The sequence below is a fragment of the Lactuca virosa genome, chromosome 9 (genome assembly GCF_052849685.1).
Source record: "Lactuca virosa cultivar CGN04683 chromosome 9, Lactuca_virosa_CGN04683_v6, whole genome shotgun sequence".
NCBI classification, from domain to species: domain Eukaryota; kingdom Viridiplantae; phylum Streptophyta; class Magnoliopsida; order Asterales; family Asteraceae; genus Lactuca; species Lactuca virosa.
Window position 1 is genome coordinate 120,835,350 of NC_136434.1, and position 12,901 is coordinate 120,848,250.

Genomic DNA, 12,901 nt, shown 5'->3' on the forward strand with positions numbered 1-12,901 from the left:
ACACACATGCATGCTATCTAAGGAAAGGTGTATGATTTTGATAAAGTTTTATCAAAGCATCTCGTATCAGAAATCTGAACTTTGGTAAGAAAGTCAATAAAGTATTGATTTCTAGAAGTCCAGCTGATTTCTGAGTACATGTCAAAGCTAGTGGGAGCATAAGTGTTATGCTAATAATCATCATGCTAGTGGGAGCATGATAATTATTGTTAGTGTTGCAAGTTAGCAATGTTAATTATAGAAAACAAAAGTTTCAATTCGTGAGGCTGCAGGGATTGAAAAAGGTGTTTTGCTATAATTAAGGGAGAGGATATACTTCATTTCAGTTCTAAAGGCTTAGATTGAGACCTTAATCATCTTTAGTCAAGAATATATATATGAATTTCATGTTGGATTGGTTCAACTTAAGGAAATTATATATATTGCGTTCTCAAAATTCGATTATGATTACGACATCCCTCTTCATAGTCAAATTTTGAAAACATGGAAAATAAAAATATTGTAGCAAAAGACTGGTCTAGAATCATGTCTTTATGTGAGACATCATGAATCGTGTACCATTTGCTTTGGGTACAGGATCGATTGCATGTGCTATAATATTTGTCATTTCTAAATTTTTCCAAATGCCCAGAGGCATTAAGAAGGGAAAAGGTCTAGAATTGGATATGACTAAAATGATTAAGCAATTGTCGAGGACAATATGAGGTTTACCAAAGATTGGTTGCTCAGGGACAGTTGGAAGTATAGTGCTAATTTTGGAAGGACCATATTGGCATATTCTGAAAAGAGGCATCTCTTATTCAGAAGTGATAGTCAAAATGAGAATATGGAGTTGTCTCCATAGGTGGAAGTTATCTGTGTAAGATTAGAAAACTTAATGCAAGAAGCATGTCCAAAGCAATGTACTTTGAATATGAGACTAAGTTTCCATGGAGTTGATCTCCATTGGAATACCTTATAATGACTGTTGACAAGTCTTTGTGACTTTGTACATATTCATTACAGGAGGGTCAATGCATATAAGTTTAAAATCTAAACAGATTTCGATAAATGATAGGAATTTGAAATTCTCACATTTTTCGATAAGGATTTGGGAGTGTGAAATTAGAATCATTGAAATTATGTTCAATTGGTTTATTTCACAAAGTAAAGATCATAGACAAACATAGAGTGCATACTTGGTGTTTGGCAAAGCTATTGTTTAAGAAAAACATAGTGTACATGCTTGGAGCATGGGACAACTAGTGTTTTTAATTCAAGTATAAAGTTGATAAAACCGAAACAATGAATAATGAGTAATCAGTATGGTGATAAATAAAAGTGTTTATTTATATTCATAGGGTTTGATACCATATTTGATTCATTTATTCTTGTGTTTCACTTTGCATGTTTTGACTTCCAGAATAACTAAGTCGCTCTTCCTGAATGATTAAGTTATTCAAACCATCCACAGTCGGTCATATGTTGGAAGTAGATATGAATCAAGACTGTCATGGGTTGGTTTGTAGAGGTCCAAGTTGGTGGACAAAGTGGTGCTACAACACTCATGAGTGCTCATAAGTTCTGAGTATTGGATTCAACCCGCGCTCATTTGAATCACTTCATGGATTTTATCGCGAGTGATCATGAGACGATAATATCTTATATTCTTCAAACCTAGAGATATGAGTTGTTACTATGAGTTGGTTATACATTGATTGCACGAAAACGCATTTGGTAACTCGATGTTATAAAACGTGCCTTTGTGTATGATTCAACAAGTAGTAGAACAAGCCATATGAGTCGAAGTTTATCCATTCCTTTTACCTTCGGGATAAAAGCAATATATGTGGGCCCCTCGATGATTTAGCGATGACACATGTGAGTGCTTGTCCAAGCCAGGACTGATTTGATTTGTTCAATCAGTCAGTCATCATAAATCGAAAATCGAGAAACAACAAATGGACAGAGAGAATGATTATAATCCATGTCTCAGTCCATATGATATCTAGAATGGAGGAATATATGATCCCTTATCTAATGGACAAGTCATTGACAAGGTCAGAGTTCGACAGCGGCTTTAAGAGCTACGATTGCCAGTTAGGTTTTGAAGTCATACTCAATAATAGTTTTAGACTTATCCAAGTGGGAGACTGTTTGATTAATGTCTAAGTCCATAACTATATTTGGTATGTACTTGACCCGACCCGGCATGGTCCATTTGGGTTGCACTTCACTGGCACAATTTATATGGATAGTCTTTTGAGAATAGTATACTTATGATTTATATTAATATATTATAAGTTCTAATATATTAATATGGAATCATATTATTTAATTAGTATTGATCAAGAATTAATTTAGAATTAATTAAGTGATCAAAAAGAACTAATTAAATATGGACTCTTATATATATGGAATGGGCCAAGTTCATTTAGGTTGGGCTAAGCTTTCATGGATGGTCCATGGAGCTTTTAACCCATGGATCCTATGTAAATGAAAGGTCATGGGTATTAGGGTTTACATGGATGTAACCCTAATCCTCCATAATATATAAAGGGGTCCTTGGCTCACAAAATTGGCACAAGTGTGTGAAAATAAGAGTAGGTCGATTTTAGTGTGCATACATATTCTCTCAAGTTCTTCCAAGGTGTTTTGGTGATTTGTGATTCCATTTGAGGCTTCCACACTATTGGGGCTAAGCTCTTAAAGCTTGAAGACATCAAGCTACATCAAAAGGTATGTCATCTAACTAGAACTTTGTAGTATAGGTGCTTCATAATATGCTAGTTAGGATGAAACCTTGGAATAGTTAATATTTGCATGTATAATAGAGAAAACATAGATCCAAGGTTTATAGGTTTGCATGTACACCATAGGAGTGTTAGAATGCTCAAAACCCAACAAGAACATCACTCACCGTCACCTTACCCGCCTCCCGGGTATCCATGACATAGGCGACATACCCAGCACAACCCTGCTGAAGGTAGCGCCTAGCCCTTGCTGCTGAACACACGGTGGGTCCATGCTGCGGTCTATCGCCGTGGATCACCAACTCTCCCCCACCTGGGGTCCTGAACCGCACTAACTGTTGTGCACAATCTATCACCGCCCCATTAGGGCTCAACCAGTCCATGCCTATAATCACCTTGTTCCCACGCAACGGAATGGGAATCAAGTCTACCAGGTATCGCTCCTCGAATAACCTCAGCACACAATCTCGAAAAACTGCTGATGCTCGCACCGATCGATCATCGGAAATCTCTACCTCTAAAGGGCAATCCAACATGCCCTTAGACTCAGAAAACCTCTTGCTGAGCGCAAGAGAAACAAAAGATCGAGTGGCACCTGAATCAAACAACACCTGTACCGGAATACCGTTCACATGGAACGATCCTAACATGTACATATAGAGCATATATCAATATCATAAACATCATATAAATAGATTAGAGGGAAAGAATCATACCTGTCACCACATCGGGTGTGGCGCGTGCGTCCTCGGTGGTCAACTGGAAAGCCCGACTCCTCACCACTGGAGCCTCTGCCTTGCCCTGCCGGCTATCAGTAATCCGCTGGGTCGCTGGAGCTGGCGCCTTCACTGGCGTTGTTGCTGTCAACTGGGGGCAATTGGCCTTCTTGTGGCCCCTCTGGTTGCAGTGGAAACATAGCAACTCAGATGTCGGAATAGTGGGTGCAGGGGCGGTACAATCCCTGCTGAAGTGTCCCGTCTTGCCGCACTTGTAGCAGCCCAACGATCCCAACCTACACGCCCCCTCGTGCAGCCTGCCGCATTTCCTGCAGCGGCCCTGACCTGACTGGCCTTTAGGCCTACCATCTGATCCCTTGGGCTTCTTCCCTGAAGCCCCAGTCGTCTGTCCTTCCTCTACCTTCCTCTTTCGGATATGCTCCAGATCAATCTCCCTCTCCCTTGCCCTGACAATCATGGAATCCAGGGTAAGGCAAGCAGAAAAACTAACATGCTCCCGAATGTCAGCTCGTAGCATGTCATGGTAGCGGGTCCTCCTCATATCCTCATCTCCCGCATACTGGGGCACCAATAACGCCCTCTCCCGGAACTTGGCGGTGATCTCCGCCACAGTCTCCGTAGTCTGTCTCATATCCAAAAACTCCCTGGCCAGCTGCTGAAGCTGCACAGCTGGCGCGAACTCACTCCTGAACCGGGTCACAAAGTCCGGCCATGTCATAGCCTCAACAGCCGAGGCTCCCAGAGAGTCACCAACCGACACCCACCAATCTGTGGCCCTGTCCCTCAAGCACCCTGCTGTATATCTCACCTTCGACCCCTCGGGGCAGAAGCTGGTCAACTGTGTAGACTCAATGTCTGCAATCCACCGTCTGGCCACAATTGGGTCCTTCGCCCCATGGAAATCCGACGCACCACTGCCCCTGAAGTCCTTAAAGGACAGTGTGCGTGATCCCGACTGGCTGGTCGCCATGTCGCTCCTGAACGCCCGGAGGCGATCCTCCATCAGCTCGACAATCCCTTCCTTGATCGACCCAAAGATGACCGGGGTCGCATCAAGGATGCCTCTAGTGATCTCGGACGCGATGAACTCGCGTAGCCTCTCATCCACTGGTTCGGAACCTGAGCCCAAACCCGATCCCTCTCCTGCACTGCCAACTGCTGGCCTCGAACGTAGTACCACCATTCTGCAATACATAATGACAACCGTCAGTGATAATGATACATCTAGAGGGATCACACTCATCACAAGTTCCCTGGTCTTTCCTCAGCCTTCCTCGATTCAAGTACGGATCCTTTGCTTTCAGTAGTACGGGCCCATACTACCTTCCACATTTATCCGTACTTTCCTCAAGAACCGCCTCGACTCCACCAAGTCCCTTCTACTACTACTAATCTCTGCTACTCTCATCCTAGGCTTGCCCTAGGGAAATCTCTGACTCTACCCAAACCAGTCCTCAGCTGCTGAAGGCCTCCTTGTAATGCCAATTAGTCATCACCTGAATACCATCACATGTGACGAGGCTCAGATAATCCTTCGAGTAAAAGACTCGTCCCTATAACGGTTAGACTCAGACAAGAGCTGCGCAATAGGGCCAAATCCAGCACTCTGAGATTATTCAACCCTGATCACATGTGAGGTGATGTATCCACCTAATGGCTAACTCCCATCACTCAGAGTCCCACATAGCACAAAGCGTGCAGCATTCAGACAAAGGGAACGATCTCAAGCAATCCTATCCTCGTAACAGGAAACTGTACTAGCATACAATGCTAAGCTCATACTATCAGGTATAACCTAAACAGGCTATCCTACTGCTGTCTACTCAATACTAGCATGCAATTCTCATAAGCTGAAACACATAAAGCAGGCACATAAGGCATCATTCCTAGATCATTAGTCCTATTCTAGCATGTTGTTCTACTGAAGCTGATAAACATAACATAAACGTGTATGGGTACTTTGGGGAATACTTACTTGAGCTCGGCCGGTCGCGCACATCACACACTTCGTTCTTTCTCAAAACTCCTTTAACTTATCTTTTAGAAAAACATTTTCTTCTAAAAAGCTTTTAATCCCTCGATTTGAGTCCAGACACCCCCGAGGGTGTGTCCGAATCCCTCAAACCAGGGCTCTGATGCCAACTTGTAGCATCCCAAATTTCGAGTCCAAAAATTTCATTTTAATTAACTGATTATAAAAGCATTCATAAGAAAACCACATAAAGTATATCATTCCGTAAATCAGTATATCATGTCTGAAAACCCAAGTCATAAAATAGCATCATGTCAGAGTACAATCCCAGAATATCTCAAGTGCAGAAAATCAATGCGAGTGTGTATGATGTGCTGTTACCGCGCCAGCTCCTTCCCCTTCGCTGAAGAGGTACCTGAAACCAAAACTATAAACTATAAGCACGAAGCTTAGTGAGTTTACCCCATCGTACCACATACCATACAATCATATAGCATACATACTGCCGGGCAATTCTGGGGTGCCCGACCTACCCGGTACGACCATTCTGGGGTGCCGACCTACCCGTACGGCCATTCTGGGGTGCCGACCTACCCGTGTCGAGCCATTCTGGGGTGCTGACCTACCCGTGTCGAGCCGTTCTGGGGTGCTGACCTACCCATCGGTCCTAACAACCGAACGTCGGGGACTATTCCACCCGTTATTGCTGCTATCACATATATCATAACATAAACATACTATCAGACATATCTGGGGTGTCCGAACTACCCTTCGGTCTTAACAACCGAACTTGGGGACTATTCCCTTCCTACTACCACTATCACATATAACATATCATGCCAGCATATCAACATATCATCACATACTATCAGACATATCTGGGGTGCCTGACCTACCCTTCGGTCCTAACAACCGAACTCTACTACTATCACATATAACATATCATGCTAGCATATAACATATTAGGTAGTAGCAAACCTGGATGATATCACAAAGACAATCATCCAACATACAACTCCTACTGGTGGGCCGGCATTGTGGCCGTAGACCCACCGCTACTGGAAGGTAACTCACCTCGTACGAGTAGCTGGTGATAATCTGTGCGGGAAATCTCTGTCTGCTGCTGCTCCGGAAATCCTCCGGCTATAATCCCCACAAAACACTCAGTCAGAATCTGATATCTACTCTTAGGGTAAAATGACTATTTTACCCCTGACCAAGTCCAAGTCAAAGTCAAAGTCAAAGTCAACTTCCAGTTGACCTGACTCGCCGAGTTGGGCCGTCAAATCGTCGAGTCCCTAACCTTTTAACTGACCTCATCCACGTCTCTACTCGTCGAGTTTATAAATGACTCGACGAGTTCTCCTTCTATACGAGCATCGAATGAATCTTCATCCGACTCGTCGAGTTGTATGAACAACTTGTCGAGTTCATCCTCATCCTAAGAACCAGTCCTGTCCTCGACTCGCCGAGTTGTATGAACAACTCGTCGAGTTCATCTTCAAGAGTTGGGAGATTGCCTTGGACTCGCCGAGCCTGTTCATGCACTCGCCGAGTCCTATGAACTCCAGGATTAAGGCTTAGCCCAATACGCTGGGTCACTCCCCTGGACCCTCTAAAAACCTTTCCAGCACTCCACTAGGTCTCTTTGACCCATAACAGAAAAGGGAAGTCTAGCCGAGTCCCAAGAACGACTCGCCGAGTCGATACAGTCCAAGTCTTATTTCTTCGATTTCTGGTGTACAACTCTTGTCCAAATGATAGATCTAGGTCCCTAAACTCGATCTAGCACGTAAAGTTACGAACTTTACGTGCATGCATGGGACTTTGAGTCAAAAAGGCTCTAAAAGAGACTCTTGGGTTGCATGGGGGCTTCCATGGGTGCAAAAGCAACCCCTTTCTGCCTTGTAATTCCTCCATGGACCTAGATCCGAAGCCTCAACCCCCAACCATGCTTGCAATCATGGTTGGTTACCAAGAATGGCTTATAAAAGCCCTAAATCTCCCCAAAAAGGGATCTAGCAAAAGAACAAGCAAGGTATCAACTTTATACCTTCTGTGAACTGCAAATGGTGCACAAACTTGAACTCCCTTGGTCTCCTCTTGATTCCTCTAGGATTTTCCTTCTCCTTTGAATTCAAAATCACCAAGAAGCACCACAAAAGCCTTAGCTCTTATACAAACGGATAGGGTTTGCTATGGGGGTTTTTCTGGAAGCAATAGGGACGAAGGGTGGCTGAATGAGACGTTTAAATAGGGTGCAAACCCTTAGATTAGGGTTTTTGTCCAGTCAGAGCCTACTCGTCGAGTCTGCAGCCGACTCGATGAATCCGTCATTTAAATCCCGAATCAAATCTGTTTCTACTCGACGAGTCTGTCCTTCAAATCGCCGAGTCCTAGGCCAAAAATGCAATTTACTTAAATAAAATACGTACCAGGAACCAGGTGCTACAGTCTGATTTTGCTCCCATAATTCCTAATTACGTTAAAAATGAACATTTTGAGATTTTTGAAGTTTTATGAGGGGTATTTTGGTTATTTTAAAAATTAAATCTATATCTTATAGGTGGTGATTGAAGAAGGTTTCTCTAGGGAAAAGGAGCACTACAAGTAGCTAGAGATCGAGGTGAACTATTAGGAACACACATCCCTTACCTTACATTGTTTAATTATGTTTTCCTAAGATGAGATTGTTGCTACCTGTTTACCATATATCTTGTTGCATTCATGAAGTATTATTTTGGAAAATGGTTTGATCATAAGAGCGATAGGCTTATGATTTTTGGAAATGTTTTAAGCATCCTACTTTTACATATCATGTCAAGATTGGTTGTGATTTTGAGATCTAAGTTACCCAAATTGAAATTTGGTGTATGTTTTGGTGAGTATATTTCTAGATAGTACTCATGTATACAAGTAGAGGATAGATACCCCTTGTGTGGCTTAAGGTGATAGACCCTAGTTCCTAGTTGTAGATATTAGGGCAAAAGTTGATGGTTTCGTCTATCATGAGCTCTACATACTCGACCATCGATTGTGAAACGGACTTACAATTATTAGGAGGAAAAGTTGACGGTTTCGTCAGTCATGAGCTCTACATATTCGATCATGAAGGTGAGTTGGACTTACGAGATTGACAAAGGATGATAATAGTTACATGGATTGCATCTCATTTTATGATTTAATATTAGTTTACCACTATATACAAATTATGAGAGTCCTATTTGGAAATAATATTGTTTAAAGTCAACCTTTTGGGCATATTGGGTTATTAAAGCGCAAGTGTTTTGAGTGTTTAAAACTTATTTTTGGAGGTTTGATTCGAGTGGAATCGATCGATATCCTTTAACTCTAAATGAATCAACATCGGGTAACTCACTAGGAAAATCAACTAACTAACTTATTTTGATGTGTGTTTAGATTGGAAATTTGAAGGGTTAGAGGTGCGGGACATTTTAGAAGACCTGGACTTAACTTGAACATTGTTTATGATACTTATTGACACCTCGCATTTTTAAAACAACTAAACTTTTGAATACTTTTTGGGACTTTTGTATCCACAAAACTTTTAACTCAGGAACTTTTTAATTTAAAACTAAAATGGTTTTAATTTTAAATATGTTTTTTCAGATCACCTGGGCGAGGGGTGTTACACACTTTGTTATTTCTCGTCCATTTTCGATGAAAACATCATTTGTATCTCTTTTTTAGTAGGTTGATCAGCCGATGATCGTAAGTTTCAGCGCTTGGCTAAACTTAACCATTGACTATTTGAATTGGTGATACATGTCCCTAAGTAAATAATTTACATGGATTGATATTGGTCAACATTTGGTTTGGAAAATCATTCTCTTTCTAAGGCAATAGGCTCCTTCCTTACATTGAGTTTGATCAATAGTCACCTTAATATTGTGTTCTTGTTTTTGTGAAATAATAATTATTCTTGATTTATCTTGTTTTTTTTCAAATGGCATGGTGCATTATCCACTTACTTAATCTATACTAATAAATGGAAATCTTTTTTGCCACGTGCCTTACTCTAGGGGGTGAGCATTTGGACCTGTGGACCAGAACGGACTTGGATATTTTTTTGGACCCTCGGCCCGGTTCTCGGTTCTAGTATTTGATCAAAACCAGTCTGGTCCTGTCGGTTCCGGGTAAAAGCCGGTTTTGGACCCGATTTTAAAAAAATCAAATCTGTTTTCTAATTATCAAATGGTTTTGACAGTTTGACTTTGACACTTTGACCAATTGCGTCCCTTTCCCATAACATGTGTACGATAGAAAAAGTCTACAGACATCTTGACGATGTAAGTCACGTAAACGTCACGTAAACCCTTCTCCTTCTCTTACTCCACCTCGCACGTCGCATAGAGAAAGAATACAGTGAAAATCGACTTTTCTCAAGTCTCAACCAAGTCGATTTTCAACCAAATCGATTCCTCACAAGTCTTGGCGTTCAAGTTCGTTCTATCCTTCAAGTTTAAGTTCAACTTCTCTTAACCAAAATCGATTTTCACAAATCGATTTTCATCCCAAGTTCACACACACGTTCACGTTTTGTCATTCTCTACTACATCTCTCTCTCTCTCTCTCTCTCTCTCTCTCTCTATCAACACTCAACAGTGTTGTTCTCTACTCCATCTTTCTTTCACAAATCAACACATAATATCTAGTAAAGGGAAACAAGATTCACATTTTGGGAGGGTGGGAAAAAATCAAGTCTTAAAGCTTCAACTCTTCACAAGTGTTACAAAGGGTGTAATCAAAAGTAATGGAATCAAAAAGAAAGAAAGATAATTGGACTGGAGATATGATGATGAAACTCAAGTAAGTTTTGGTTGATTTTTGTTAACTTTTGTTGAATCTCATAAAGTATGTTGTTATATTTAGTTGATTTATTGTAAAAAATAATTATTGTGATTATACATAAACTGGGGTTATGCTTTTTGGTTGATTTTTGTTAATATTTATTGAATATCATAAAGTATGTTGTTATATTTAGTTGATTTATCGTCAAAAAGTTTTTATTGTGATTATATGTAAACTAGGTTACGGTTTTTGGTTAAATTTTGTTAAATTTTGTTGAATGTTATAAATTATATTGCTATAGTTTGTTGATATATATTGAATCGTTTTATTTGTTTTTAGGTTATGAAGAGGAATTTGTTGAGAATACACCACCAATTAATTTAGTTGACGATTTGGAAAAAGATGATCAACCAACTCTTAATAAAAGAAAAAGAACGAGTGTCAAAGAAAAAATTGAGTGGCAAAAGAAAAACAAGTGGCAAAGAAACATCCTCTTGTTAGGACACATTTGATAAAGTTATGATAAAAGAATTCGAAGTTGTAACGGATATGGCGAAGTTCTTTGAAAAAATCAAGACAAAAACAGAGCTTGTTTCGGCTACATCAAAACCTTTGGTAAATATTTTTATCCGTGAAGTCTTAGTTGTGGACATACATCTAAGAAAGTGGTCAACCAAACCAATGTTTCTCAAAATGATAAATACATGAAGACGAAATACGACAAATATTGGGGTGCCTACAATAAAGTGAACGATTTTATGTACTTTGTGGTTTTGCTTGATCCTACCACCAAATCACCTTTTTTGTTACATGCATTTAAAAAATGATCGGGTACATGGAACCGTCGTTGACCCCCACATGCATAGATATAAAAGCACGTCAAATGGTCTGAGAGGTTGAGAATAAGATGAAGAATTTATTTATGACCTACTTGGAACGATTTGACAATGGTGGATCTTCTCAACAAGAAGCGAGTCAAATAGTCATTGATTGTGATGATGATAACGATTTTTTCGGTGGTTTTACTAGTACGGGAGGTAGGAACTCGGATCCAATGGATAACGAGTTACGAATATATTTGAAAGAGAATACAGTGAATTATAAAAAAAGGTTTTTTAATTCTCGGATGGTGGAGAGTAAACACGATTATATTTCCCGATAATTGCTTGGATCAGAAAAGGTGATTACTTTTTTTAGTCTTTCATAGTTTCTTTATAAATTAATGTCGTTACAATTTAATTCTTTTGTTGTTGGAGATATTGGCGATACAAATCTCAAGTGTGGCGTCCGAGTCGGCCATTAGCACATATGGTAGAGTTGTAAGTGAGTATCGGACTAGTTTGTCGACATTGATAGTTGAAGCTTTGTTATGCACCCAAGATTCGGTGAGAAAGTCTACAAACCCGATAATTGACTACGTTGACGACATCTTGAACGATGATGATATAGCTTTGGGTAAAAAAATTACAATCTTTGTTCTTTTTTATACAATTATTACTTTTTATTAGTTACTAACATTTTCACTTTGTGTTTATGTAGAGATTGCACAAGCTTTAAACATGTTAGATTTAGATGACAATGATATGGGGAAGCGGTCAATGGAAGGTTAGATTATGCCATTTGTTAGTTTGATTGATTTTAAAGTTTAAACTATGAGTTTTGGTGTTACGGTAATTACTTTTGTAAGTTTGTGTTAAGATTGTTAACTTTTATTGATAAACTTGATTTATATGTTAGGTGCTTTTATTTGGAAAATTAATTTTGCAAGTTATAATATTATAGATAAAGTTAGATTAGTTATGCACGAAATATGATAAAATCATTAACCGACTTGATTCAAAGTTCAAACAAATTGTATAAACAATCAAAGTTTGACCGGTCCAACGGGTACACGAAACGGGAACGTATTCAGTTTTACGAGTTGTATCGTATCAAACCCAAAAACGTATTCATTTTAACGAGTTGTAACGTATCAAACTCAACAACATATTCGTTTTAATGAGTTTTATCAGACCCAAAAAACGCATTTTAACGACTTGTATTGTATGCATGTAAAGTTGTACCGGTCCAACCGTGTCGAAGAACCGGAAAAACCAGACTTGGACCCGGAACTGGACCAGACGCGGTAAATCTCATCCGGCGCGATCCATAGTCCACAATATTCTCCGAAACTGGTCCAATCCAAAAGTCGGTCCAGTCCGATCCAAATGCTCACCCCTACCTCACTTTCATTGATTTCGCCACATGCCATTTTTTGGTTATGTTTAATTAAATTTTTTCCACATTGCTTTTTGTGGGTATTTTTTTTTGCTTTTTGTGGGTATTTTTGTTTAGTGTTTATGTAAATAAATGTAATAAAGGTCTTTTAATTTCAAAATTTTAATAGCTGACTCACTTTCTTTATAAATTCAATAATTAATTTATATTCCTTATAAATTTAAAATTTCTAAATTGAAAGAAGTTTTTAGAAATTTGTGATTCAGGATAATTATTTAAAATTGTCAATATTATTTTTTGTTTGTATAGATTGAAATACTTATTCATCATGCTTAATGTTTACATATTTATATTCTTTTTTCTAATCAATTTGTACACAGATCTCATAACTAGTTAGTGACATATATAGATTTGGAGTGATTTTGTTTAAT